Source organism: Pleurodeles waltl, chromosome 10 (genome assembly GCF_031143425.1).
Source record: "Pleurodeles waltl isolate 20211129_DDA chromosome 10, aPleWal1.hap1.20221129, whole genome shotgun sequence".
Lineage (NCBI taxonomy): Eukaryota > Metazoa > Chordata > Amphibia > Caudata > Salamandridae > Pleurodeles > Pleurodeles waltl.
Window position 1 is genome coordinate 329,329,140 of NC_090449.1, and position 21,290 is coordinate 329,350,429.

The window sequence follows — 21,290 nt, forward strand, 5'->3', positions numbered from 1 at the left end:
GTGCCTTCATAGGTTCGATCTTTTTTTCAACGGGAGTATTTCTGCTTTCCACTCTTGTAAGATGCCATGGTGGAATGCATTGCATGCTTTCTACTGGTGTCGAGGCAGTTCGGCATGATGAAGGAGTGCGGGATTTCTTTCTAACTGCTTTTTTGTGTTGGAGCAGCACTTCTCGTTGGAACATGAAATGCACAGTGCTTCTCCAAAGTAATTGCAGGGCTGGTTTTGAAATCACCTCTTGGAATGAAAGTGATCCCAGTTCCTTTCTTCCAAAGGAAGAGATCCTGTCAGAAAGGCTCAGCTTTGAGCGTCATGAATATTGTCCCTTAGTCCTTGCATTCCAGTCCAAAGCATAGCCACATAAAGAAAGCAGGTGTGTCTGTTTCCAGTGTAGTGGTTCCAGTCCCATGCATAGCCACATGAAGCAAGTAAGCAAGCATGTCTGTTTCTGTAGTGTGGTAGTTATCACGTTCGCCTTACACGCAAAAGGTCCCTGGTTCGAGGCCAGGCAGAAACAGCAAGTTGCTGTGCTTTATCACATTATTTGCATTTACCACCTCACCTGACAGGTAAATTGAAATTAAAGAGGCTGTGTCTATCCCTCACCATCGTGAGGTACTACGCTCCAAGGGCATCGGTCTCAACTCACCAAGAGAAGACGATACACCTTACGGCAGTCAGTTGCTCCCTTTTTGACCTTTCCATTGAAGCCTGGGCCTACTGTGGTCAAGCCAGCCAAGGAAGGAAGGTATGAGAGCGAAAATGGCTTTCCTACCTTCACCAAGAACATACACCTTGAGCAAAGAAAGGGCCAGACTTACAAGGCCCTATCGCCACCGGCACATCATCTTTAGTGACGCCCCGGTGGCACTATGTACTGTGCCGTATTTACAAGACGCCGTTCAACCACGTTTTGTGGCTTACCACCACCTTGCAAATACGGCCCCTTCACACGCAGCCCTTTCCCTGGAAGGGGCGTGCAATGGGTGTTGCTCTGGGTGGGCCACTGCAACACCATAGCATTTTGATGCTGCTCCAGTTTTACGAGTTTTTGTAAATCTGTGGCAGCGCCAAAATCCAAGCGCGATACAATGGGTGTCGTTATAGTGGAGAAACGAGCAGAAATGTTTTCATTTCTCCTCATTTTTGCTCTTTCTATGTGTGCTGCACGAACATATCGCCACTGAAGATTTCTGTTGTGCAGGAAGGTGTGCCTTCCTGAACAAAAACAATTTCCCCCTCAACGCAGCCATCCTTGTACCATGGCGCAAGGATGGCTGCGTTGGCGCTCGGCAGCTAATTTAGAGCTGGCGCAGAGGGAAGAACAGGGGTGCGCTGTATTCTACTAAATACGGCGCTTCCCTGCATTTTTAAAATGACTGAGTGCGAGGCTGCCAAATTTGGCAGAGCGTCTCACTCAGTCATCCTTTTGTAATTATGGTCCAAAAGGTCTAAAGGATAGAGGCTTTTTATGTCATGTTCGATGACGACCATGGAAATGACTCTAGTCATATTGCAGAAGAGAGAACCATGTGCATTTTCTTGCCTTGCGATGTATTCGCCCACTCTCTGCCCTCAACCCTTGGAGCAGGGTCTGAGCAGTGGTGCTTCTGTGCCCTCGCTCGTTGGTGTCCGGGTCCAAATCCCCAACACACCCTTTTTAGCAGAAAACACACAAATTTTACTCAAAATACACAAAGCTTGTAGATTCCTCATTCCACTCAAAGCATTGTTGTGCAAAATATTTTTAGCCTCAGGAGAAAAAAAGGATCACCATGCCTTGGCTTCCTTCCTGCTTGCTTTCAGTGTGCTCTGTGTGATGCTTTCACAGGCTCTGGTTTCAGGCATTTAGGCATCAGATATTTGTCTCTATCCGCAGCTGTGACTTTTCAGTACATCTGAGTGTACGCTTGGTGGCTGACAACGCTGCAATTTTCACACTTACTCCTTGCTTTGCGAGCAACTGCTGATCAAGTATAGAGGCAATCGGGCAAACATATGAGGGGAATTTTGCTCCTTCAGTCAAGTCCTCATGCTTGTTTCTGTAGTGTAGTGGTTATCACGTTCGACTAACACGCGAAAGGTCCCCGGTTTGAGACAGGGCAGAAACAATGGGCAGTGTCTGCTTTTGTGTTTGCTCCCTAAAAGCTTAGTCTCACTCAGGGATGGCCTTTAAAAACTTGTGACCTGTGTAAAACTTGTATTACTATTGCAGGCCGGTAAAAAGTTATCCGCATCTTTGCGTAGTCGTGCATGTGCCTGGTTTCTTATTCTGTTTTTTACTTTTTTTTTTCTTGGCCATGTTATATTGTGGGGCCTTTAAACCTGTCACCTTGATAGGAACATTGCAAGCGGCAGCATCGACAAGTGCAGACTGAGGAGTCAGACCTAAACACAGACTCAGCTGTCAGGATGGCCGAGTGGTCTAAGGCGGCAGCCTCAAGAGAGCTTGATTTTCAGTTAAGCTAAGCATCCTGGTTTGCTCATGTAGTTGTGGGTTCAAATCCCACTTCTGATAGGTCTATTTTCTGCCCTTAAATCTTCCTCTGCTTGCACAGCCAGCTCCCCACAACACTATCTTTGCAAGCTGCTGTAGCATACGAAAAGAAATCCACCAACCCTCCGGCTGGGCCCTCAATCAGCATTCCATGTATTTCTGGAAGGGGCATCTCAGTCACGCCTTCTGTTAGAGCTGCACCTTATCACTGTAACTACCATGCTGGTTTCTACTTAAGCAGTTGATTCCATCGTTTGAAGTGAGGCTCTCCTGCCACTTTTGGGCAGAGAAGGCACTGCCCCTGCAACAACAACAGGCAGACAAGCTCAACCTGGGTTTCCTGGTTAGGTGGGCGGAGCAGAATGGCAATGGTCCCTCCTTGTGACTTGAAATTAACATGAAGAAGACAGAGAGGCAGCTGGGAGTAGGCAGTACCCATGCACCCCTGAACACTGTCTTGCGATTTTCACCCAATTCTGAAATGAGTCGGGAGGAAAGGAGGTGATTTTCCTATCGAAGGCCATTCTGGGAATTCAGCCACCCCGCGTCTCCCAGGTGAGTGTTTCAGGCCTGTGAGGCACTCATATAAATCTCGCCTGATCAAGCCTGATCAAGCACTGAGCGAGCAAGTGTGCTTGAATACAAGAGGCGTGCTCCTCTGGCTCAGGCGCAAGAGATGGCAGGCCCTTCAGTGCTTCTGGTCTGGAAGTCTACGGTGCAAGGGCCCAGGTCCTGCGGAGGCGTACAACTACCAGAAAGGGTCTGCTTTTCTCATCAGCGCCACAGTTCAGCTTGCTAGCAGAGGGCTTCTTGACTACCTCTTGCCTTGCTAGAGGCAAAAAAAAAATCCTTGGCACAAAACATCAATTGCTATGGCACGCTTAGAAGGAGAGTCTCCAAGTGGCCCTGCTTTTTCTCAAAGACACTTCAGAAGATGTTTGAAAGGCTTTTGCAGCAGCAGGCTTGTTGGTCTAGGGGTATGATTCTCGCTTTGGGTGTGAGAGGTCCCGGGTTCAAATCCCGGACGAGCCCGTGCCTTCATAGGTTCGATCTATTTTTAAACAGGAGTATTTCTGCTTTCCACTCTTGTAAGATGCCATGGTGGAATGCATTGCATGCTTTCTACTGGTGTCGAGGCAGTTCGGCATGATGAAGGAGTGCGGGATTTCTTTCTAACTGCTTTTTTGTGTTGGAGCAGCAGTTCTCGTTGGAACATGAAATGCACAGTGCTTCTCCAAAGTAATTGCAGGGCTGGTTTTGAAATCACCTCTTGGAATGAAAGTGATCCCAGTTCCTTTCTTCCAAAGGAAGAGATCCTGTCAGAAAGGCTCAGCTTTGAGCGTCATGAATATTGTCCCTTAGTCCTTGCATTCCAGTCCAAAGCATAGCCACATAAAGAAAGCAGGTGTGTCTGTTTCCAGTGTAGTGGTTCCAGTCCAATGCATAGCCACATGAAGCAAGTAAGCAAGCATGTCTGTTTCTGTAGTGTAGTGATTATCATGTTCGCCTTACACACGAAAGGTCCCTGGTTCGAAGCCAGCCAGAAACAGCAAGTTGCTGTGCTTTATCACATTATTTGCATTTACCACCTCACCTGACAGGTAAATTGAAATTAAAGAGGCTGTGTCTATCCCTCACCATCGTGAGGTACTACGCTCCAAGGGCATCGGTCTCAACTCACCAAGAGAAGACGATACACCTTACGGCAGTCAGTTGCTCCCTTTTTGACCTTTCCATTGAAGCCTGGGCCTACTGTGGTCAAGCCAGCCAAGGAAGGAAGGTATGAGAGCGAAAATGGCTTTCCTACCTTCACCAAGAACATACACCTTGAGCAAAGAAAGGGCCAGACTTACAAGGCCCTATCGCCACCGGCACATCATCTTTAGTGATGCCCCGGTGGCACTATGTACTGTGCCGTATTTACAAGACGCCGTTCAACCACGTTTTGTGGCTTAACACCACCTTGTAAATACGGCCCCTTCACACGCAGCCCTTTCCCTGGAAGGGGCGTGCAATGGGTGTTGCTCTGGGTGGGCCACTGCTACACCATAGCATTTTGATGCTGCTCCAGTTTTACGAGTTTTTGTAAATCTGTGGCAGCGCCAAAATCCAAGCGCCATACAATGGGTGTCGTTATAGTGGAGAAACGAGCAGAAATGTTTTCATTTCTCCTCATTTTTGCTCTTTCTATGTGTGCTGCACGAACATATCGCCACTGAAGATTTCTGTTGTGCAGGAAGGTGTGCCTTCCTGAACAAAAACCATTTCCCCCTCAACGCAGCCATCCTTGTACCATGGCGCAAGGATGGCTGCGTTGGCGCTCGGCAGCTAATTTAGAGCTGGCGCAGAGGGAAGCACAGGGGTGCGCTGTATTCTACTAAATACGGCGCTTCCCTGCATTTTGAAAATGACTGAGTGCGAGGCTGCCAAATTTGGCAGAGCGTCTCACTCAGTCATCCTCTTGTAATTATGGTCCAAAAGGTCTAAAGGATAGAGGCTTTTTATGTCATGTTCGATGACGACCATGGAAATGACTCTAGTCATATTGCAGAAGAGAGAACCATGTGCATTTTCTTGCCTTGCGATGTATTCGCCCACTCTCTGCCCTCAACCCTAGGAGCATGGGTCTGAGCAGTGGTGCTTCGGTGCCCTCGCTCGTTGGTGTCCGTGTCCAATTCCCCAACACACCCTTTTTAGCAGAAAACACACAAATTTTACTCAAAATACACAAAGCTTGAAGATTCCTCATTCCACTCAAAGCATTGTTGTGCAAAATATTTTTAGCCTCAGGAGAAAAAAAGGATCACCATGCCTTGGCTTCCTTCCTGCTTGCTTTTAGTGTGCTCTGTGTGATGCTTTCACAGGCTCTGGTTTCTGGCATTTAGGCATCAGATATTTGTCTCTACCCGCAGCTGTAACTTTTCAGTACATCTGAGTGTACGCTTGCTGGCTGACAACGCTGCAATTTTCACACTTACTCCTCGCTTTGCGAGCAACTGCTGATCAAGTATAGAGGCAATCGGGCAAACATATGAGGGGAATTTTGCTCCTTCAGTCAAGCCCTCATGCTTGTTTCTGTAGTGTAGTGGTTATCACGTTCGCCTAACACGCGAAAGGTCCCCGGTTCGAGACCGGGCAGAAACAATGGGCAGTGTCTGCTTTTGTGTTTGCTCCCTAAAAGCTTAGTCTCACTCAGGCATGGCCTTTAAAAACTTGTGACCTGTGTAAAACTTGTATTACTATTGCAGGCCGGTAAAAAGTTATCTGCATCTTTGCGTAGTCGTGCATGTGCCTGGTTTCTTATTCTGTTTTTTACTTTTTTTTTTCTTGGCCATGTTATATTGTGGGGCCTTTAAACCTGTCACCTTGATAGGAACATTGCAAGCGGCAGCATCGACAAGTGCAGACTGAGGAGTCAGACCTAAACACAGACTCAGCTGTCAGGATGGCCGAGTGGTCTAAGGCAGCAGCCTCAAGAGAGCTTGATCTTCAGTTAAGCTAAGCATCCTGTTTTGCTCATGTAGTTGTGGGTTCAAATCCCACTTCTGATAGGTCTATTTTCTGCCCTTAAATCTTCCTCTGCTTGCACAGCCAGCTCCCCACAACACTATCTTTGCAAGCTGCTGTAGCATATGAAAAGAAATCCACCAACCCTCCGGCTGGGCCCTCAATCAGCATTCCATGTATTTCTGGAAGGGGCATCTCAGTCACGCCTTCTGTTAGAGCTGCACCTTATCACTGTAACTACCATGCTGGTTTCTACTTAAGCAGTTGATTCCATCGTTTGAAGTGAGGCTCTCCTGCCACTTTTGGGCAGAGAAGGCACTGCCCCTGCAACAACAACAGGCAGACAAGCTCAACCTGGGTTTCCTGGTTAGGTGGGCGGAGCAGAATGGCAATGGTCCCTCCTTGTGACTTGAAATTAACATGAAGAAGACAGAGAGGCAGCTGGGAGTAGGCAGTACCCATGCACCCCTGAACACTGTCTTGCGATTTTCACCCAATTCTGAAATGAGTCGGGAGGAAAGGAGGTGATTTTCCTATCGAAGGCCATTCTGGGAATTCAGCCACCCCGCGTCTCCCAGGTGAGTGTTTCAGGCCTGTGAGGCACTCATATAAATCTCGCCTGATCGAACCTCATCAAGCACTGAGCGAGCAAGTGTGCTTGAATACAAGAGGCGTGCTCCTCTGGCTCAGGCGCAAGAGATGGCAGGCCCTTCAGTGCTTCTGGTCTGGAAGTCTACGGTGCAAGGGCCCAGGTCCTGCGGAGGCGTACAACTACCAGAAAGGGTCTGCTTTTCTCATCAGCGCCACAGTTCAGCTTGCTAGCAGAGGGCTTCTTGACTACCTCTTGCCTTGCTAGAGGCAAAAAAAAAACACTTGGCACAAAACATCTATTGCTATGGCACGCTTAGAAGAAGAGTCTCCAAGTGGCCCTGCTTTTTCTCAAAGACACTTCAGAAGATGTTTGAACGGCTTTTGCAGCTGCAGGCTCGTTGGTCTAGGGGTATGATTCTCGCTTTGGGTGTGCGAAGTCCCTGGTTCAAATCCCGGACGAACCCGTGCCTTCATAGGTTCGATCTGTTTTTAATCAGGAGTATTTCTGCTTTCCACTCTTGTAAGATGCCATGGTGGAATGCATTGCATGCTTACTACTGGTGTCGAGGCAGTTCGGCATGATGAAGGAGTGCGGGATTTCTTTCTAACTGCTTTTTTGTGTTGGAGCAGCACTTCTCGTTGGAACATGAAATGCACAGTGCTTCTCCAAAGTAATTGCAGGGCTGGTTTTGAAATCACCTCTTGGAATGAAAGTGATCCCAGTTCCTTTCTTCCAAAGGAAGAGATCCTGTCAGAAAGGCTCAGCTTTGAGCGTCATGAATATTGTCCCTTAGTCCTTGCATTCCAGTCCAAAGCATAGCCACATAAAGAAAGCAGGTGTGTCTGTTTCCAGTGTAGTGGTTCCAGTCCAATGCATAGCCACATGAAGCAAGTAAGCAAGCATGTCTGTTTCTCTAGTGTAGTGGTTATCACGTTCGCCTTACACGCGAAAGGTCCCTGGTTCGAGGCCAGCCAGAAACAGCAAGTTGCTGTGCTTTATCACATTATTTGCATTTACCACCTCACCTGACAGGTAAATTGAAATTAAAGAGGCTGTGTCTATCCCTCACCATCGTGAGGTACTACGCTCCAAGGGCATCGGTCTCAACTCACCAAAAGAAGACGATACACCTTACGGCAGTCAGTTGCTCCCTTTTTGACCTTTCCATTGAAGCCTGGGCCTACTGTGGTCAAGCCAGCCAAGGAAGGAAGGTATGAGAGCGAAAATGGCTTTCCTACCTTCACCAAGAACATACACCTTGAGCAAAGAAAGGGCCAGGCTTACAAGGCCCTATCGCCACCGGCACATCATCTTTAGTGACGCCCCGGTGGCACTATGTACTGTGCCGTATTTACAAGACACCGTTCAACCACGTTTTGTGGCTTAACACCACCTTGCAAATACGGCCCCTTCACACGCAGCCCTTTCCCTGGAAGGGGCGTGCAATGGGTGTTGCTCTGGGTGGGCCACTGCAACACCATAGCATTTTGATGCTGCTCCAGTTTTACGAGTTTTTGTAAATCTGTGGCAGCGCCAAAATCCAAGCGCCATACAATGGGTGTCGTTATAGTGAAGAAACGAGCAGAAATGTTTTCATTTCTCCTCATTTTTGCTCTTTCTATGTGTGCTGCACTAACATATCGCCACTGAAGATTTCTTTTGTGCAGGAAGGTGTGCCTTCCTGAACAAAAACAATTTTCCCCTCAACGCAGCCATCCTTGTACCATGGCGCAAGGATGGCTGCGTTGGCGCTCGGCAGCTAATTTAGAGCTGGCGCAGAGGGAAGCACAGGGGTGCGCTGTATTCAACTAAATACGGCGCTTCCCTGCATTTTGAAAATGACTGAGTGCGAGGCTGCCAAATTTGGCAGAGCGTCTCACTCAGTCATCCTCTTGTAATTATGGTCCAAAAGGTCTAAAGGATAGAGGCTTTTTATGTCATGTTCGATGACGACCATGGAAATGACTCTAGTCATATTGCAGAAGAGAGAACCATGTGCATTTTCTTGCCTTGCGATGTATTCGCCCACTCTCTGCCCTCAACCCTAGGAGCAGGGTCTGAGCAGTGGTGCTTCTGTGCCCTCGCTCGTTGGTGTCCGGGTCCAAATCCCCAACACACCCTTTTTAGCAGAAAACACACAAATTTTACTCAAAATACACAAAGCTTGAAGATTCCTCATTCCACTCAAAGCATTGTTGTGCAAAATATTTTTAGCCTCAGGAGAAAAAAAGGATCACCATGCCTTGGCTTCCTTCCTGCTTGCTTTCAGTGTGCTCTGTGTGATGCTTTCACAGGCTCTGGTTTCAGGCATTTAGGCATCAGATATTTGTCTCTACCCGCAGCTGTGACTTTTCAGTACATCTGAGTGTACGCTTGCTGGCTGACAACGCTGCAATTTTCACACTTACTCCTCGCTTTGCGAGCAACTGCTGATCAAGTATAGAGGCAATCGGGCAAACATATGAGGGGAATTTTGCTCCTTCAGTCAAGCCCTCATGCTTGTTTCTGTAGTGTAGTGGTTATCACGTTCGCCTAACATGCGAAAGGTCCCCGGTTTGAGACCGGGCAGAAACAATGGGCAGTGTCTGCTTTTGTGTTTGCTCCCTAAAAGCTTAGTCTCACTCAGGGATGGCCTTTAAAAACTTGTGACCTGTGTAAAACTTGTATTACTATTGCAGGCCGGTAAAAAGTTATCCGCATCTTTGCGTAGTCGTGCATGTGCCTGGTTTCTTATTCTGTTTTTTACTTTTTTTTTTCTTGGCCATGTTATATTGTGGGGCCTTTAAACCTGTCACCTTGATAGGAACATTGCAAGCGGCAGCATCGACAAGTGCAGACTGAGGAGTCAGACCTAAACACAGACTCAGCTGTCAGGATGGCCGAGTGGTCTAAGGCGGCAGCCTCAAGAGAGCTTGATCTTCAGTTAAGCTAAGAATCCTGGTTTGCTCATGTAGTTGTGGGTTCAAATCCCACTTCTGATAGGTCTATTTTCTGCCCTTAAATCTTCCTCTGCTTGCACAGCCAGCTCCCCACAACACTATCTTTGCAAGCTGCTGTAGCATACGAAAAGAAATCCACCAACCCTCCGGCTGGGCCCTCAATCAGCATTCCATGTATTTCTGGAAGGGGCATCTCAGTCACGCCTTCTGTTAGAGCTGCACCTTATCACTGTAACTACCATGCTGGTTTCTACTTAAGCAGTTGATTCCATCGTTTGAAGTGAGGCTCTCCTGCCTCTTTTGGGCAGAGAAGGTACTGCCCCTGCAACAACAACAGGCAGACAAGCTCAACCTGGGTTTCCTGGTTAGGTGGGCGGAGCAGAATGGCAATGGTCCCTCCTTGTGACTTGAAATTAACATGAAGAAGACAGAGAGGCAGCTGGGAGTAGGCAGTACCCATGCACCCCTGAACACTGTCTTGCGATTTTCACCCAATTCTGAAATGAGTCGGGAGGAAAGGAGGTGATTTTCCTATCGAAGGCCATTCTGGGAATTCAGCCACCCCGCGTCTCCCAGGTGAGTGTTTCAGGCCTGTGAGGCACTCATATAAATCTCACCTGATCGAGCCTGACCAAGCACTGAGCGAGCAAGTGTGCTTGAATACAAGAGGCGTGCTCTTCTGGCTCAGGCGCAAGAGATGGCAGGCCCTTCAGTGCTTCTGGTCTGGAAGTCTACGGTGCAAGGGCCCAGGTCCTGCGGAGGCGTACAACTACCAGAAAGGGTCTGCTTTTCTCATCAGCGCCACAGTTCAGCTTGCTAGCAGAGGGCTTCTTGACTACCTCTTGCCTTGCTAGAGGCAAAAAAAAACACTTGGCACAAAACATCAATTGCTATGGCACGCTTAGAAGGAGAGTCTCCAAGTGGCCCTGCTTTTTCTCAAAGACACTTCAGAAGATGTTTGAAAGGCTTTTGCAGCAGCAGGCTCGTTGGTCTAGGGGTATGATTCTCGCTTTGGGTGTGAGAGGTCCCGGGTTCAAATCCCGGACGAGCCCGTGCCTTTATAGTTTCGATCTGTTTTTAAACAGGAGTATTTCTGCTTTCCACTCTTGTAAGATGCCATGGTGGAATGCATTGCATGCTTTCTACTGGTGTCGAGGCAGTTCGGCATGATGAAGGAGTGCGGGATTTCTTTCTAACTGCTTTTTTGTGTTGGAGCAGCACTTCTCGTTGGAACATGAAATGCACAGTGCTTCTCCAAAGTAATTGCAGGGCTGGTTTTGAAATCACCTCTTGGAATGAAAGTGATCCCAGTTCCTTTCTTCCAAAGGAAGAGATCCTGTCAGAAAGGCTCAGCTTTGAGCGTCATGAATATTGTCCCTTACTCCTTGCATTCCAGTCCAAAGCATAGCCACATAAAGAAAGCAGGTGTGTCTGTTTCCAGTGTAGTGGTTCCAGTCCAATGCATAGCCACATGAAACAAGTAAGCAAGCATGTCTGTTTCTGTAGTGTAGTGGTTATCACGTTCGCCTTACACGCGAAAGGTCCCTGGTTCGAGGCCAGCCAGAAACAGCAAGTTGCTGTGCTTTATCACATTATTTGCATTTACCACCTCACCTGACAGGTAAATTGAAATTAAAGAGGATGTGTCTATCCCTCACCATCGTGAGGTACTACGCTCCAAGGGCATCAGTCTCAACTCACCAAGAGAAGACGATACACCTTACGGCAGTCAGTTGCTCCCTTTTTGACCTTTCCATTGAAGCCTGGGCCTACTGTGGTCAAGCCAGCCAAGGAAGGAAGGTATGAGAGCGAAAATGGCTTTCCTACCTTCACCAAGAACATACACCTTGAGCAAAGAAAGGGCCAGACTTACAAGGCCCTATCGCCACCGGCACATCATCTTTAGTGACGCCCCGGTGGCACTATGTACTGTGCCGTATTTACAAGACGCCGTTCAACCACGTTTTGTGGCTTAACACCACCTTGTAAATACGGCCCCTTCACACGCAGCCCTTTCCCTGGAAGGGGCGTGCAATGGGTGTTGCTCTGGGTGGGCCACTGCAACACCATAGCATTTTGATGCTGCTCCAGTTTTACGAGTTTTTGTAAATCTGTGGCAGCGCCAAAATCCAAGCGCCATACAATGGGTGTCGTTATAGTGGAGAAACGAGCAGAAATGTTTTCATTTCTCCTCATTTTTGCTCTTTCTATGTGTACTGCACGAACATATCGCCACTGAAGATTTCTGTTGTGCAGGAAGGTGTGCCTTCCTGAACAAAAACAATTTCCCCCTCAACGCAGCCATCCTTGTTCCATGGCGCAAGGATGGCTGCGTTGGCGCTCGGCAGCTAATTTAGAGCTGGCGCAGAGGGAAGCACAGGGGTGCGCTGTATTCTACTAAATACGGCGCTTCCCTGCATTTTGAAAATGACTGAGTGCGAGGCTGCCAAATTTGGCAGAGCGTCTCACTCAGTCATCCTCTTGTAATTATGGGCCAAAAGGTCTAAAGGATAGAGGCTTTTTATGTCATGTTCGATGACGACCATGGAAATGACTCTAGTCATATTGCAGAAGAGAGAACCATGTGCATTTTCTTGCCTTGCGATGTATTCGCCCACTCTCTACCCTCAACCCTAGGAGCATGGGTCTGAGCAGTGGTGCTTCTGTGCCCTCGCTCGTTGGTGTCCGGGTCCAAATCCCCAACACACCCTTTTTAGCAGAAAACACACAAATTTTACTCAAAATACACAAAGCTTGAAGATTCCTCATTCCACTCAAAGCATTGTTGTGCAAAATATTTTTAGCCTCAGGAGAAAAAAAGGATCACCATGCCTTGGCTTCCTTCCTGCTTGCTTTCAGTGTGCTCTGTGTGATGCTTTCACAGGCTCTGGTTTCAGGCATTTAGGCATCAGATATTTGTCTCTACCCGCAGCTGTAACTTTTCAGTACATCTGAGTGTACGCTTGCTGGCTGACAACGCTGCAATTTTCACACTTACTCCTCGCTTTGCGAGCAACTGCTGATCAAGTATAGAGGCAATCGGGCAAACATATGAGGGGAATTTTGCTCCTTCAGTCAAGCCCTCATGCTTGTTTCTGTAGTGTAGTGGTTATCACGTTCGCCTAACACGCGAAAGGTCCCTGGTTCGAGACCGGGCAGAAACAATGGGCAGTGTCTGCTTTTGTGTTTGCTCCCTAAAAGCTTAGTCTCACTCAGGAATGGCCTTTAAAAACTTGTGACCTGTGTAAAACTTGTATTACTATTGCAGACCGGTAAAAAGTTATCTGCATCTTTGCGTAGTCGTGCCTGTGCCTGGTTTCTTATTCAGTTTTTTACTTTTTTTTTTCTTGGCCATGTTATATTGTGGGGCCTTTAAACCTGTCACCTTGATAGGAACATTGCAAGCGGCAGCATCGACAAGTGCAGACTGAGGAGTCAGACCTAAACACAGACTCAGCTGTCAGGATGGCCGAGTGGTCTAAGGCAGCAGCCTCAAGAGAGCTTGATCTTCAGTTAAGCTAAGCATCCTGGTTTGCTCATGTAGTTGTGGGTTCAAATCCCACTTCTGATAGGTCTATTTTCTGCCCTTAAATCTTCCTCTGCTTGCACAGCCAGCTCCCCACAACACTATCTTTGCAAGCTGCTGTAGCATACGAAAAGAAATCCACCAACCCTCCGGCTGGGCCCTCAATCAGCATTCCATGTATTTCTGGAAGGGGCATCTCAGTCACGCCTTCTGTTAGAGCTGCACCTTATCACTGTAACTATCATGCTGGTTTCTACTTAAGCAGTTGATTCCATCGTTTGAAGTGAGGCTCTCCTGCCACTTTTGGGCAGAGAAGGCACTGCCCCTGCAACAACAACAGGCAGACAAGCTCAACCTGGGTTTCCTGATTAGGTGGGCGGAGCAGAAAGGCAATGGTCCCTCCTTGTGACTTGAAATTAACATGAAGAAGACAGAGAGGCAGCTGGGAGTAGGCAGTACCCATGCACCCCTGAACACTGTCTTGCGATTTTCACCCAATTCTGAAATGAGTCGGGAGGAAAGGAGGTGATTTTCCTATCGAAGGCCATTCTGGGAATGCAGCCACCCCGCGTCTCCCAGGTGAGTGTTACAGGCCTGTGAGGCACTCATATAAATCTCGCCTGATCGAGCCTGATCAAGCACTGAGCGAGCAAGTGTGCTTGAATACAAGAGGCGTGCTCCTCTGGCTCAGGCGCAAGAGATGGCAGGCCCTTCAGTGCTTCTGGTCTGGAAGTCTACGGTGCAAGGGCCCAGGTCCTGCGGAGGCGTACAACTACCAGAAAGGGTCTGCTTTTCTCATCAGCGCCACAGTTCAGCTTGCTAGCAGAGGGCTTCTTGACTACCTCTTGCCTTGCTAGAGGCAAAAAAAAAACCCTTGGCACAAAACATCAATTGCTATGGCACGCTTAGAAGGAGAGTCTCCAAGTGGCCCTGCTTTTTCTCAAAGACACTTCAGAAGATGTTTGAAAGGCTTTTGCAGCAGCAGGCTCGTTGGTCTAGGGTTATGATTCTCGCTTTGGGTGTGAGAGGTCCCGGTTTCAAATCCCGGACGAGCCCGTGCCTTCATAGGTTCGATCTGTTTTTAAACAGGAGTATTTCTGCTTTCCACTCTTGTAAGATGCCATGGTGGAATGCATTGCATGCTTTCTACTGGTGTCGAGGCAGTTCGGCATGATGAAGGAGTGCGGGATTTCTTTCTAACTGCTTTTTAGTGTTGGAGCAGCACTTCTCGTTGGAACATGAAATGCACAGTGCTTCTCCAAAGTAATTGCAGGGCTGGTTTTGAAATCACCTCTTGGAATGAAAGTGATCCCAGTTCCTTTCTTCCAAAGGAAGAGATCCTGTCAGAAAGGCTCAGCTTTGAGCGTCATGAATATTGTCCCTTAGTCCTTGCATTCCAGTCCAAAGCATAGCCACATAAAGAAAGCAGGTGTGTCTGTTTCCAGTGTAGTGGTTCCAGTCCAATGCATAGCCACATGAAGCAAGTAAGCAAGCATGTCTGTTTCTGTAGTGTAGTGGTTATCACGTTCGCCTTACACGCGAAAGGTCCCTGGTTCGAGGCCAGCCAGAAACAGCAAGTTGCTGTGCTTTATCACATTATTTGCATTTACCACCTCCCCTGACAGGTAAATTGAAATTAAAGAGGCTGTGTCTATCCCTCACCATCGTGAGGTACTACGTTCCAAGGGCATCGGTCTCAACTCACCAAGAGAAGACGATACACCTTACGGCAGTCAGTTGCTCCCTTTTTGACCTTTCCATTGAAGCCTGGGCCTACTGTGGTCAAACCAGCCAAGGAAGGAAGGTATGAGAGCGAAAATGGCTTTCCTACCTTCACCAAGAACATACACCTTGAGCAAAGAAAGGGCCAGACTTACAAGGCCCTATCGCCACCGGCACATCATCTTTAGTGACGCCCCGGTGGCACTATGTACTGTGCCGTATTTACAAGACGCCGTTCAACCACGTTTTGTGGCTTAACACCACCTTGCAAATACGGCCCCTTCACACGCAGCCCTTTCCCTGGAAGGGGCGTGCAATGGGTGTTGCTCTGGGTGGGCCACTGCAACACCATAGCATTTTGATGCTGCTCCAGTTTTACGAGTTTTTGTAAATCTGTGGCAGCGCCAAAATCCAAGCGCCATACAATGGGTGTCGTTATAGTGGAGAAACGAGCAGAAATGTTTTCATTTCTCCTCATTTTTGCTCTTTCTATGTGTGCTGCACGAACATATCGCCACTGAAGATTTCTGTTGTGCAGGAAGGTGTGCCTTCCTGAACAAAAACAATTTCCCCCTCAACGCAGCCATCCTTGTACCATGGCGCAAGGATGGCTGCGTTGGCGCTCGGCAGCTAATTTAGAGCTGGCGCAGAGGGAAGAACAGGGGTGCGCTGTATTCTACTAAATACGGCGCTTCCCTGCATTTTTAAAATGACTGAGTGCGAGGCTGCCAAATTTGGCAGAGCGTCTCACTCAGTCATCCTTTTGTAATTATGGTCCAAAAGGTCTAAAGGATAGAGGCTTTTTATGTCATGTTCGATGACGACCATGGAAATGACTCTAGTCATATTGCAGAAGAGAGAACCATGTGCATTTTCTTGCCTTGCGATGTATTCGCCCACTCTCTGCCCTCAACCCTAGGAGCAGGGTCTGAGCAGTGGTGCTTCTGTGCCCTCGCTCGTTGGTGTCCGGGTCCAAATCCCCAACACACCCTTTTTAGCAGAAAACACACAAATTTTACTCAAAATACACAAAGCTTGAAGATTCCTCATTCCACTCAAAGCATTGTTGTGCAAAATATTTTTAGCCTCAGGAGAAAAAAAGGATCACCATGCCTTGGCTTCCTTCCTGCTTGCTTTCAGTGTGCTCTGTGTGATGCTTTCACAGGCTCTGGTTTCAGGCATTTAGGCATCAGATATTTGTCTCTATCCGCAGCTGTGACTTTTCAGTACATCTGAGTGTACGCTTGGTGGCTGACAACGCTGCAATTTTCACACTTACTCCTCGCTTTGCGAGCAACTGCTGATCAAGTATAGAGGCAATCGGGCAAACATATGAGGGGAATTTTGCTCCTTCAGTCAAGTCCTCATGCTTGTTTCTGTAGTGTAGTGGTTATCACGTTCGACTAACACGCGAAAGGTCCCCGGTTTGAGACAGGGCAGAAACAATGGGCAGTGTCTGCTTTTGTGTTTGCTCCCTAAAAGCTTAGTCTCACTCAGGGATGGCCTTTAAAAACTTGTGACCTGTGTAAAACTTGTATTACTATTGCAGGCCGGTAAAAAGTTATCCGCATCTTTGCGTAGTCGTGCATGTGCCTGGTTTCTTATTCTGTTTTTTACTTTTTTTTTTCTTGGCCATGTTATATTGTGGGACCTTTAAACCTGTCACCTTGATAGGAACATTGCAAGCGGCAGCATCGACAAGTGCAGACTGAGGAGTCAGACCTAAACACAGACTCAGCTGTCAGGATGGCCGAGTGGTCTAAGGCGGCAGCCTCAAGAGAGCTTGATTTTCAGTTAAGCTAAGCATCCTGGTTTGCTCATGTAGTTGTGGGTTCAAATCCCACTTCTGATAGGTCTATTTTCTGCCCTTAAATCTTCCTCTGCTTGCACAGCCAGCTCCCCACAACACTATCTTTGCAAGCTGCTGTAGCATACGAAAAGAAATCCAACAACCCTCCGGCTGGGCCCTCAATCAGCATTCCATGTATTTCTGGAAGGGGCATCTCAGTCACGCCTTCTGTTAGAGCTGCACCTTATCACTGTAACTACCATGCTGGTTTCTACTTAAGCAGTTGATTCCATCGTTTGAAGTGAGGCTCTCCTGCCACTTTTGGGCAGAGAAGGCACTGCCCCTGCAACAACAACAGGCAGACAAGCTCAACCTGGGTTTCCTGGTTAGGTGGGCGGAGCAGAATGGCAATGGTCCCTCCTTGTGACTTGAAATTAACATGAAGAAGACAGAGAGGCAGCTGGGAGTAGGCAGTACCCATGCACCCCTGAACACTGTCTTGCGATTTTCACCCAATTCTGAAATGAGTCGGGAGGAAAGGAGGTGATTTTCCTATCGAAGGCCATTCTGGGAATTCAGCCACCCGCGTCTCCCAGGTGAGTGTTTCAGGCCTGTGAGGCACTCATATAAATCTCGCCTGATCGAGCCCTGAGCGAGCAAGTGTGCTTGAATACAAGAGGCGTGCTCCTCTGGCTCAGGCGCAAGAGATGGCAGGCCCTTCAGTGCTTCTGGTCTGGAAGTCTACGGTGCAAGGGCCCAGGTCCTGCGGAGGTGTACAACTACCAGAAAGGGTCTGCTTTTCTCATCAGCGCCACAGTTCAGCTTGCTAGCAGAGGGCTTCTTGACTACCTCTTGCCTTGCTAGAGGCAAAAAAAAAACCCTTGGCACAAAACATCAATTGCTATGGCACGCTTAGAAGGAGTCTCCAAGTGGCCCTGCTTTTTCTCAAAGACACTTCAGAAGATGTTTGAAAGGCTTTTGCAGCAGCAGGCTCGTTGGTCTAGGGGTATGATTTTCGCTTTGGGTGTGAGAGGTCCCGGGTTCAAATCCCGGACGAGCCTGTGCCTTCATAGGTTCGATCTGTTTTTAAACGGGAGTATTTCTGCTTTCCACTCTTGTAAGATGCCATGGTGGAATGCATTGCATGCTTTCTACTGGTGTCGAGGCAGTTCGGCATGATGAAGGAGTGCGGGATTTCTTTCTAACTGCTTTTTTGTGTTGGAGCAGCACTTCTCATTGGAACATGAAATGCACAGTGCTTCTCCAAAGTAATTGCAGGGCTGGTTTTGAAATCACCTCTTGGAATGAAAGTGATCCCAGTTCCTTTCTTCCAAAGGAAGAGATCCTGTCAGAAAGGCTCAGCTTTGAGCGTCATGAATATTGTCCCTTAGTCCTTGCATTCCAGTCCAAAGCATAGCCACATAAAGAAAGCAGGTGTGTCTGTTTCCAGTGTAGTGGTTCCAGTCCCATGCATAGCCACATGAAGCAAGTAAGCAAGCATGTCTGTTTCTGTAGTGTGGTAGTTATCACGTTCGCCTTACACGCGAAAGGTCCCTGGTTCGAGGCCAGCCAGAAACAGCAAGTTGCTGTGCTTTATCACATTATTTGCATTTACCACCTCACCTGACAGGTAAATTGAAATTAAAGAGGCTGTGTCTATCCCTCACCATCGTGAGGTACTACGCTCCAAGGGCATCGGTCTCAACTCACCAAGAGAAGACGATACACCTTACGGCAGTCAGTTGCTCCCTTTTTGACCTTTCCATTGAAGCCTGGGCCTACTGTGGTCAAGCCAGCCAAGGAAGGAAGGTATGAGAGCGAAAATGGCTTTCCTACCTTCACCAAGAACATACACCTTGAGCAAAGAAAGGGCCAGACTTACAAGGCCCTATCGCCACCGGCACATCATCTTTAGTGACGCCCCGGTGGCACTATGTACTGTGCCGTATTTACAAGACGCCGTTCAACCACGTTTTGTGGCTTAACACCACCTTGTAAATACGGCCCCTTCACACGCAGCCCTTTCCCTGGAAGGGGCGTGCAATGGGCGTTGCTCTGGGTGGGCCACTGCAACACCATAGCATTTTGATGCTGCTCCAGTTTTACGAGTTTTTGTAAATCTGTGGCAGCGCCAAAATCCAAGCGCCATACAATGGGTGTCGTTATAGTGGAGAAACGAGCAGAAATGTTTTCATTTCTCCTCATTTTTGCTCTTTCTATGTGTGCTGCACGAACATATCGCCACTGAAGATTTCTGTTGTGCAGGAAGGTGTGCCTTCCTGAACAAAAACAATTTCCCCCTCCACGCAGCCATCCTTGTACCATGGCGCAAGGATGGCTGCGTTGGTGCTCGGCAGCTAATTTAGAGCTGGCGCAGAGGGAAGCACAGGGGTGCGCTGTATTCTACTAAATACGGCGCTTCCCTGCATTTTGAAAATGACTGAGTGCGAGGCTGCCAAATTTGGCAGAGCGTCTCACTCAGTCATCCTCTTGTAATTATGGGCCAAAAGGTCTAAAGGATAGAGGCGTTTTATGTCATGTTCGATGACGACCATGGAAATGACTCTAGTCATATTGCAGAAGAGAGAACCATGTGCATTTTCTTGCCTTGCGATGTATTCGCCCACTCTCTGCCCTCAACCCTAGGAGCAGGGTCTGAGCAGTGGTGCTTCTGTGCCCTCGCTCGTTGGTGTCCGGGTCCAAATCCCCAACACACCCTTTTTAGCAGAAAACACACAAATTTTACTCAAAATACACAAAGCTTGAAGATTCCTCATTCCACTCAAAGCATTGTTGTGCAAAATATTTTTAGCCTCAGGAGAAAAAAAGGATCACCATGCCTTGGCTTCCTTCCTGCTTGCTTTCAGTGTGCTCTGTGTGATGCTTTCACAGGCTCTGGTTTCAGGCATTTAGGCATCAGATATTTGTCTCTACCCGCAGCTGTGACTTTTCAGTACATCTGAGTGTACGCTTGCTGGCTGACAACGCTGCAATTTTCACACTTACTCCTCGCTTTGCGAGCAACTGCTGATCAAGTATAGAGGCAATCGGGCAAACATATGAGGGGAATTTTGCTCCTTCAGTCAAGCCCTCATGCTTGTTTCTGTAGTGTAGTGGTTATCACGTTCGCCTAACACGCGAAAGGTCCCCGGTTCGAGACCGGGCAGAAACAATGGGCAGTGTCTGATTTTGTGTTTGCTCCCTAAAAGCTTAGTCTCACTCAGGGATGGCCTTTAAAAACTTGTGACCTGTGTAAAACTTGTATTACTATTGCAGGCCGGTAAAAAGTTATCTGCATCTTTGCGTAGTCGTGCATGTGCCTGGTTTCTTATTCTGTTTTTTACTTTTTTTTTTCTTGGCCATGTTATATTGTGGGGCCTTTAAACCTGTCACCTTGATAGGAACATTGCAAGCGGCAGCATCGACAAGTGCAGACTGAGGAGTCAGACCTAAACACAGACTCAGCTGTCAGGATGGCCGAGTGGTCTAAGGCGGCAGCCTCAAGAGAGCTTGATCTTCAGTTAAGCTAAGCATCCTGGTTTGCTCATGTAGTTGTGGGTTCATATCGCACTTCTGATAGGTCTATTTTCTGCCCTTAAATCTTCCTCTGCTTGCACAGCCAGCTCCCCACAACACTATCTTTGCAAGCTGCTGTAGCATACGAAAAGAAATCCACCAACCCTCCGGCTGGGCCCTCAATCAGCATTCCATGTATTTCTGGAAGGGGCATCTCAGTCACGCCTTCTGTTAGAGCTGCACCTTATCACTGTAACTACCATGCTGGTTTCTACTTAAGCAGTTGATTCCATCGTTTGAAGTGAGGCTCTCCTGCCACTTTTGGGCAGAGAAGGCACTGCCCCTGCAACAACAACAGGCAGACAAGCTCAACCTGGGTTTCCTGGTTAGGTGGGCGGAGCAGAATGGCAATGGTCCCTCCTTGTGACTTGAAATTAACATGAAGAAGACAGAGAGGCAGCTGGGAGTAGGCAGTACCCATGCACCCCTGAACACTGTCTTGCGATTTTCACCCAATTCTGAAATGAGTCGGGAGGAAAGGAGGTGATTTTCCTATCGAATGCCATTCTGGGAATTCAGCCACCCCGCGTCTCCCAGGTGAGTGTTTCAGGCCTGTGAGGCACTCATATAAATCTCGCCTGATCGAGCCTGATCAAGCACTGAGCGAGCAAGTGTGCTTGAATACAAGAGGCGTGCTCCTCTGGCTCAGGCGCAAGAGATGGCAGGCCCTTCAGTGCTTCTGGTCTGGAAGTCTACGGTGCAAGGGCCCAGGTCCTGCGGAGGCGTACAACTACCAGAAAGGGTCTGCTTTTCTCATCAGCGCCACAGTTCAGCTTGCTAGCAGAGGGCTTCTTGACTACCTCTTGCCTTGCTAGAGGCAAAAAAAAACCACTTGGCACAAAACATCAATTGCTATGGCACGCTTAGAAGGAGACTCTCCAAGTGGCCCTGCTTTTTCTCAAAGACACTTCAGAAGATGTTTGAAAGGCTTTTGCAGCAGCAGGCTCGTTGGTCTAGGGGTATGATTCTCGCTTTGGGTGTGCGAAGTCCCAGGTTCAAATCCCGGACGAGCCCGTGCCTTCATAGGTTCGATCTGTTTTTAATCAGGAGTATTTCTGCTTTCCACTCTTGTAAGATGCCATGGTGGAATGCATTGCATGCTTTCTACTGGTGTCGAGGCAGTTCGGCATGATGAAGGAGTG

The 21,290-nt window shown here is 48.1% G+C and overlaps 9 non-coding genes across 9 annotated transcripts; all 9 read left to right on the forward strand.

Moving 5' to 3' along the window:
- Window positions 1-3,457: 3,457 nt before the first annotated feature.
- On the forward strand, window positions 3,458-3,529 carry TRNAP-UGG (transfer RNA proline (anticodon UGG)). Its single transcript has one exon. It is a non-coding gene; the product is annotated as a tRNA-Pro (tRNA).
- Window positions 3,530-5,568: 2,039 nt separating this feature from the next.
- Window positions 5,569-5,641, forward strand: TRNAV-AAC (transfer RNA valine (anticodon AAC)). The gene has a single exon. It is a non-coding gene; the product is annotated as a tRNA-Val (tRNA).
- A 3,456-nt stretch (window positions 5,642-9,097) lies between these two features.
- TRNAV-AAC (transfer RNA valine (anticodon AAC)) lies at window positions 9,098-9,170 on the forward strand. The gene has a single exon. It is a non-coding gene; the product is annotated as a tRNA-Val (tRNA).
- A 1,345-nt stretch (window positions 9,171-10,515) lies between these two features.
- On the forward strand, window positions 10,516-10,587 carry TRNAP-UGG (transfer RNA proline (anticodon UGG)). The gene has a single exon. It is a non-coding gene; the product is annotated as a tRNA-Pro (tRNA).
- Window positions 10,588-11,031: 444 nt separating this feature from the next.
- On the forward strand, window positions 11,032-11,104 carry TRNAV-UAC (transfer RNA valine (anticodon UAC)). Its single transcript has one exon. It is a non-coding gene; the product is annotated as a tRNA-Val (tRNA).
- A 1,522-nt stretch (window positions 11,105-12,626) lies between these two features.
- Window positions 12,627-12,699, forward strand: TRNAV-AAC (transfer RNA valine (anticodon AAC)). The gene has a single exon. It is a non-coding gene; the product is annotated as a tRNA-Val (tRNA).
- A 1,862-nt stretch (window positions 12,700-14,561) lies between these two features.
- Window positions 14,562-14,634, forward strand: TRNAV-UAC (transfer RNA valine (anticodon UAC)). Its single transcript has one exon. It is a non-coding gene; the product is annotated as a tRNA-Val (tRNA).
- Window positions 14,635-17,561: 2,927 nt separating this feature from the next.
- TRNAP-UGG (transfer RNA proline (anticodon UGG)) lies at window positions 17,562-17,633 on the forward strand. The gene has a single exon. It is a non-coding gene; the product is annotated as a tRNA-Pro (tRNA).
- A 2,038-nt stretch (window positions 17,634-19,671) lies between these two features.
- TRNAV-AAC (transfer RNA valine (anticodon AAC)) lies at window positions 19,672-19,744 on the forward strand. Its single transcript has one exon. It is a non-coding gene; the product is annotated as a tRNA-Val (tRNA).
- The last annotated feature ends 1,546 nt before the right edge of the window (window positions 19,745-21,290 follow it).